The sequence below is a fragment of the Belonocnema kinseyi genome, chromosome 3, assembly GCF_010883055.1.
Source record: "Belonocnema kinseyi isolate 2016_QV_RU_SX_M_011 chromosome 3, B_treatae_v1, whole genome shotgun sequence".
NCBI classification, from domain to species: Eukaryota; Metazoa; Arthropoda; class Insecta; order Hymenoptera; family Cynipidae; genus Belonocnema; species Belonocnema kinseyi.
This window is the reverse complement of record NC_046659.1, coordinates 68,108,443-68,116,127: the sequence shown is the minus strand read 5'-3', so window position 1 is coordinate 68,116,127 and position 7,685 is coordinate 68,108,443. Positions and strand designations below refer to the sequence as shown.

Below are 7,685 nucleotides of genomic sequence, written 5' to 3'. Positions count from 1 at the left end.
CTCCAAGGAGATTATGTTGAAAAATAAAAAAAAATTTACCCAAAAAAAATTGTTTTTATACTTCATTCTAAGGACTTATTGAACTACCCTCGTATTTTAAATTTCCCGAGTTTAAATATTTGAAACTATTAAAACTTTAAAATGGTTCCAAAGTTTCATGGATCCTTACTTGTAATTTTGAAATTATAAGTATTTGAATAAAATAAATTTGAAAAAATATTTCTTTTAATTTAAATACCTTAACATTGAAACACTATTATTAATTTATTAATACTTGATCCTGTATACTTTCAATATTCAAAACCTTAAAGGCAAAGTGTTCATTTAAAACAGTCTAAATTAAGCTTTTTGTCAGAAAATGAGTTCCTTCCAATTTGCTTGTAAAAATTGGCAATATCTTAAGGTTGATGCTTAGCAAATTTAAACAATGATTTCATTTGCCAACGTTGCAAAAATGTGCTGTCGACTCCTGGAGGTGTGAAACATGCAAATACATATGTATGTAATTTGCTAGAGAAGAGAGTTTTCTTAACGGATAATAAGTGTATAACATTTACTATGATTTATTTGCAGCATATATTGCATAACTCTCTTCCTTTGAAACTGCACTGTTAATTTAGCACGTAATTGCAAAGAAAAAACAGGATAACAGAAAGGAAGTTTATTCATATTATTGATGCAATATCTACTTTTCCTTTTAAGTGATGTTGCTGTTATCACTTTTTTTCACATAAAAATGTGGAATTACATTTTTTTAAACATAAATAAGTAAACAATTTGTTCTTTCTGCAAATTGAAAGTGCGTAAGAGACATTGCTTCAATAACTACGAATTAATTATATTTAATATTTATTTGTATTATTTAATTTTTGAATTTTATATATAATTTTGGTTGGCATCTTCCACAAATTTTGATGCATTTTTCAACTATTTTTAAGGATGAATAAACTGGTTTCTTTGATTAAAACTTGCATTGCGAACATGTTGCCATTTTTTTTATATTTATCCACTCCTAGTAGAGAATTTCTTACGTCATTCAGATACAGATCAAGTAATTTAATTATTGGTTTATCTCTACAGCATTCCATATACGGATTTATGAAAATTATATGCATTCCGCGTTAATCCAATAATATAAACATTAATTTATTTTCAAAGTCAGTTCCTTGAGGAATTTAAAACAAAAATCTTAATCTGGAAAAATAAAGTTTCATGATTTTTGCTTTATCTAATAAATATGTTCAAATAACTAATCAACATTTTTCTATTTAAAATATCTCCTAATAAAAGTAACGGTAAAAGCAGGGTTTGATGAAGTGACATTGACACTGAAATTTCATCACCAGAATCTAGAATCACGCGCGTATTTTGTGAAATTTCAGCAACTTGACGATATTTACCTTAAGACGTAACAAAAGAAAGTACTTCATATATTTTGCTAAAGTCTTCTATGGAACACGTTTTAGAAATAAGTTTTTATTTTGTTGCCAAAAGCTTGTTCTGCAAAATATTTGCTTTATTGCGATTTTGTTCCTGGATATTAGTATTTAGTAGCATGATCACGCGTGTAGTTTTTCGATTTGAGGGGAAAATAATTTTTAATACAAATTAAAAATTGCAATAGCTATTTACTCTATTAGGAATTTACACTTAACCATTAGCTAACTTTACTTCGTTGAGCGCTGAGGGCTAAACGATGGACAAAATGCATGGGATTTGGTCAATTTTGGCACTATTTTGTTAACTGAAAATACCATAAAAGTTCATCTTAAACCAAATTAAAAAAAAGATGTAATACTTAATGGGGCCGTCCCTAAATCTCGTGCCAATATGGGGTTGGGGGGGGGGGTGTCGTCCCAGTTTGTCACGCCCGAGAGGGTTGGGTTTTTCTAAGCGTCACGTGACAAAGTAAATCAAATGAATTTGTTTATTCCCTCAATTTTTCGTCAGCTTATTGTATCGCGTACTAACAAATTTAATCTACATTTTTAATCAATTAATCAAATTATATTATCATGAATAATATTCAAAGAAAAACCAATTTTTCCTTTCCAATGGGAACGGGGACGGCTACAACAATTCGTCAAATGGGTGAGGGTCAATTTAGACTATTTTTAGGGTCACAAGATTTGTGGACGGCCCCAATATTTCATTCCAAAAACATTTTTATTTTATTTTAAAAAAGGGTGATTTCGTCCAAAAAAAAGCAAATTTTTAATAACATAGTTTAACCCTTAACCAAAAAAGATTAATTTTTAAACATTTGTATTTTCAACCATAAAATATTAAATATTTTTTTAAAGTAACGAACTTTCTATAAACCAGATTAATTTTTACCTCGAAAACTATGAATACTCAAGGAAAATTGCAATAGTTAATATTATAACTAAAAAAGATGTTAATATTAAACAAACAATTGCAATTTTAATAATTAAAAATTTTAATTTCTACCAAAAAAAAAAACAAATTTCAAAGAAAAAAATGTTGCAGTCAAAAAAGAACAAAAATGGTAGTCAAATTATAGATTGAAAGGAAACACAACTTTTAATACAAACACAAATTTTTAATAACTATTTATTTTCTAAGTGTCGAAGCCAATTTGCTTTAAGGCTATATAAATAAGTTTTTCTTAGGATTCTGTGTAAAATTCAAGATGATTTTAAAAGATTTCAGATATTTCAAAAAAGTATCTAGAAAATTTCTAAGATAATTTTTTTTAAATTAAAGAAATAATTTGAGTCAGTTAAAATGATTTTATGACTGTTTGCTGCTGGAAAAATAAAAAATAAATATTTTTAAAATTTTCGGAAATCTTTTAAAGCCCAAATATATTTGTAATATCTTCAAAACTTCAAAAATTCCTAAATATATTTTTAATTAACTCAAATTATCCCTAAAATTGTCTTAAAATCTTCCGGAATAATTTTGGAGAATTTTTGAAATCTTCTGCACTGTTTGAAAATATTTTTAAATAGTCTGTGTCAAGTTGTCCTGAAAAAATGGGGGAATTGGGAAACCATTTACCAAGTTTATGAAAAATATCTGATTAGGTACTCATCCCGAATTTCGGTGCGATGAGACACTTCATTTTAAATATTTTCTTCATATTAATTGTTCAAAATAAAAAATCGCTTTAAATATTCCCAGCGACCTTAAGAATTTCTTTTATCTTCAACCCTTTCAAAATTTTCTAAATACAGTGAAACTCTTCTATAGCGCCGATTTCGGGGCTGACTGTGGGTGGCAACTAACTCATTATAGCCTGCTCCGCTTTTATTGGTTCACGCTTGACTGCTCGCCTGAGTGACAGCCGCAGATCCCCCGCAGCACCTGTTACACCTAGTTGCGGCGCGGCGTCAATTCTCGGAAAGGCAATAGAAGGGAGGGCTATTGAAGAGTTTCACTGTACTTGACAATTTTATTTCGAAATCTTCAGTAATCAACCTTTTTAAAAAGTTTTTTAAACCTTTTCAAAATTTAAATTGTTTTTTTAACTTCTTTAATAACTTCTAAATATCTTTTAAAATTATTGAAATTTCTTCTAAGAATTTAAAAAGATCCATAATAATAAATTTCATAAAATTGAATCCCCGTCCCGAAAAATCGGTACGACTAGTCCATACCCTTTTTCACCCCCCCCCCCCCAATTTGTTATTTAGGAATTTTAGAAGTTTTGAAAATATTATAAATATTTTTAAACTTTGAAATAATTAATAATGAATTAATAGCGATAATAAGTCATAAAATTAGTACTAATTATTCTTATTAATTAGTAATTAGAAATAATTAATAATAAAATATACAGTTTTTCTTCTAAAATGAGTTTTTTGACCTTATTTTCTCTTAAAACTATACAATTTTTAGAGTAAAAGGGCACGATTTTTTTGCTTTATCTCAAAAATTGAAATTTTGATAAACATTTTTTGGAAAAAGTCAAATTTCTCGTAAAACTTTCTTTTTGCGTTTTTTCATGAAAAAAGAACAAATTGAAAACAGCCACTGAAAGTCGGATTTACGCAGCTTGCAACCAATAATGTATTGAAGAACACTGAGTGCGCAATTTAGGGAATTTCGTTCCACTTATTTTTCTATATAAGATGTATGTTATGTGTATAAATATAAAAAAAATTAAAGCAACATTTAAAATTTTAATAATAATATAATATTATTTCACAAAGTTTTTAATAAATTGCTTTAAAAATATTTCTGCATTGAAGAATTTAGTTTAAAATTTGGACGTACTCCTTCGAAATCCATTCACAGCTACATAAAGAGTCCGCAAAACAAATAAAAACTTGATGGAAAAAGAATTTTTATATGTTCAAAATTTTTGTTATAACCAAGAATATACCCTCTATAATGTTTTTAATTCAAATTAAATATATCTTAACTTTTTTGGAATCTTTTAAATATTCACTTAGCAATAAAATTATTTTCATAGAATTGACTAGTCGTCCCGAAAAGTTGTCTCCAGATTTTTCGGGACGGGTAAACACAGCCTACTTAAACATAGTTTTAAACAGTGTATAAGATTTACAAGATCCTTAAAAACTTATTCAGAATATTTTAAGGCAATTGTATGAATAATTCAATCTAATTGTAAATTTATTCAGAAATTTCAGAAGTTTTGATAATATTAAAAATGTCTTTAAACATTGAAATATTCATCATTTAAACGGCCTCCAATTTTTCCTTTAATTTAGAAGAATTTAGAAACATTCAGAAATTAATTGTATCATCAAATAAAATTACTTACATTAAAAATTCGATGCACTAAATTGAAGATGCAGAAAATTTATATTCAACCGGTAGTGGTCACGCTGGGTTCAGAGCACCCCAGGCTAACCGCGTCAATCGTACCTTTGAAGAGACGGTTTAGAATGGAACTACAGTGAAATTCTGAGACTGGGCTGGTTATGGGACTGGAGGAGGTGGGGTATTACCCAGATAGAGTGCCGTTTCGTAAAAACGCTTCTGTTTGTTCACGCCTGAGTGACCACCCCTCAACCCGCGCGGCTCCATATACTCCTACTTGTGGCACGGCACACTGTGATAAAAAACGATTTTCTTTGATCATAAACCAAATATCTCAAGATTGTCTGAACATAATTGCATGTAATTTAGACTGAACACAGTTCACGCCATACCTAATAAGAGAAAAATACTCACAAGATACAGATATATTTTCCAAGGCCGGAAAATCCATATGAAATCGTTTACTTTTCATATTTTATGAATAAATTGACTTAAACTATTAGAAACAATAGTACATTTTTCTATATTAACACTTAAATTTGTTTATTTACGTCGGTTAAACTGGAATCCAAAGGAAAATTTGATAAAACATGAACAAACGTGAATTTTCAGGGTTTTAGCTGGCAAAGTTATTGTATTTTATCGAATTTTCCAGGAAAATGAAAAATCGGAGTTACAAATTTTCCTTTGGATTTTAGTTTGGTCGATGTAAATAAAGAAATTTAAGTATTAATATAAAAAATTTATCATTATTTCTAAAAGTTTCAGTCAGTTTATTCATCAAATATGAAAAGTACCCATTTTCCGGCCTTGAAAAATATATTTGGATCTTCTGAGTATTTTCCCCTTATCAAGTATGACGTGAACTGTATTTAGTCTAAATTTCATTCAATTCCGTTTATCCAATCTTCAAATATTAGGTTTATGAACAAAGAAAAACGTTTTTTACCACTTCGCGGTGTCAATTCTCGGAAGAAATATATCAGGGGGCCCTTCTCTAGGGTTCACTGTAATTAATAATAAAATCAATAATTAAATAATTGATTAATAATTATTAGTAATAATTTAATTTGAAAAATAGATTTGATTATTTAATTATATTTAATTAATTACACAGGCCAACATGGTTTTGTTGTTGGAAAGTGGAGGGTCATGTCCGAAGTAATTTTTTACGTTGAATCTGAATCCGGCGTCAAAATTGGCCTATCACGTCAGGATTTTAAGATATTTGAGGTTATGTACCAAAAAAATGGCGGCTTCTGCTGCATTTAAGGTTGTGTACAGAAGACACAACATTTTTGGGGATTTTTCCTTTAGTTGTATCATATAGTACTGCTCTTTTTCTTTAATTGTAGAGTCGCAGAGTTCAATTATCATTTTTCTTTACCAAGTTACGCCAATTTGAAATTACGAGATATGTCTTTTTTATGATTTACGAGATATAATTATGTCTTGAGCATTTACTTTAAATACTTTGAGGCAGACATTTACTACTATGTTTTTTCTCTTGAAAACTTGTACTTGGGGGCGTTCGGGGTTGTTCAAATCCCAAAAAATTTTGTATATTCTGTACATAGCCTCAAAAGTAACAATAAACGCCATTTTTGGGTACATAACCTCAAATATCTCAAAATCCTGACGTCCGGTGCTAATTCTGACCTCAGATTCGGATTCTATGTAAAAAATTACTTCGGAAATGATCCTCCACTTTCCAACAACTGACATGGCCCCATTATTTGCAGGCCTAAAAGTCATTTCTGTGTTGAAATGTTGTCACAGGCTTATACTGCCCAATATGTCGAAGGCATTTTTGGTTAGAGTTGGATTTTTATTTGATCATTTTGCACGGGGCTGTCCTGGTATATATCATCAGTCACGAACGCATTTTTATAATGCAATCAAGTGATCTGATGAGAGCAGTCTGCCCAGACATATTGGACAAAGCCTGGTTTTTACCCCATCATTGATGGACTGGGTTGCAGTCAAGTACACGATGGGGGGACCTAAAGCTTAAGGTGGGTTCCGAACCACCAGAACCTCGGTAAAGGTAAATTGAAAAATTTCTAGAGGTACCGGCTCAGGGATCGAACCCCGGACCTCTGAGGTGAAGTCCGAGTGTCTAACCAACTGATCCACCGAGGCTAGAGGTAATTATTATTATTATTATTATTATTGATCAGTAATGATCAATTATTATTAATAAAATACATAGTTTATCTCATAAACAGAGTTTTTTGAAACAGGAAGTTTGTTTGCTGTGTCTCAAAAATTGAAATTTTGATGAATGTTTTTGTGAAAAAAGCGAAGAAGAAAGTCAAATTTGTCGAGAAAAATGTTCTCGCGTTTTTTCATTATAAAAAAATTTAAACTGGTCCAAATAGCATTGGGGTCCAATGAATCCAGTGTGACCACTATGCTAAGAGTAGAATCCGCTTGTCATTTTTAAAACATTTGGGCAAAAAGTTAATGACAGGATTGTTGCTTTTATGATTAACGTATCATATAAAATTTATATTATTTCTTTAAGAAATTCTTTTTTAGAATTAAAATTCCTGAATTGGAAACTGCAATTTAAGAAAATCCAGAAGAACAAATTGAAAACTGCTACTGAAAGTCGGATTCACGCAGTACACAAACAATCATGTATTCAACAATAATGAGTGCAAGATTTTTGATTGACTGGCTAAAATATTTTACATTTTCCAACAAAATTTAATTTGTATAGTTTCAGTTCGAAAATATTTGAGTTATAAAGTTGAACTCAAATCCTATATAGTTCAAGTTTGAAATCTGATTAACAAACATTGTAGATTTTCTATGGTAAGATTTAAAAATAAAATTTGACATTTGTAAAATTTAACTTTGTACGGTTCAATTAAAGAGTGTTTACCTTCTAATAGTTCTTTTCCAAATTACTATAAATAAATATA

General features: G+C 29.5%; 1 protein-coding gene across 4 annotated transcripts in view; it reads right to left on the bottom strand.

Annotated features, from left to right (window-relative positions):
- LOC117169630 (elongation of very long chain fatty acids protein AAEL008004-like) overlaps positions 1-7,685 on the bottom strand; it is a 51,727-nt gene that overhangs the window by 42,558 nt on the left and 1,484 nt on the right. The window contains exons 1-2 of one of the 4 annotated variants that reach the window (XM_033356097.1): positions 5,705-5,727; positions 4,757-5,047 (exon numbers count right to left, since the gene is read on the bottom strand). The exons of the other annotated variants lie outside the window; for them this stretch is intronic. The gene's annotated coding sequence lies outside the window, so the exon portion shown is untranslated. Of the gene's footprint in view, positions 1-4,756; positions 5,048-5,704; positions 5,728-7,685 lie in introns of those variants that run through there. 4 annotated transcript variants of the gene reach the window in all.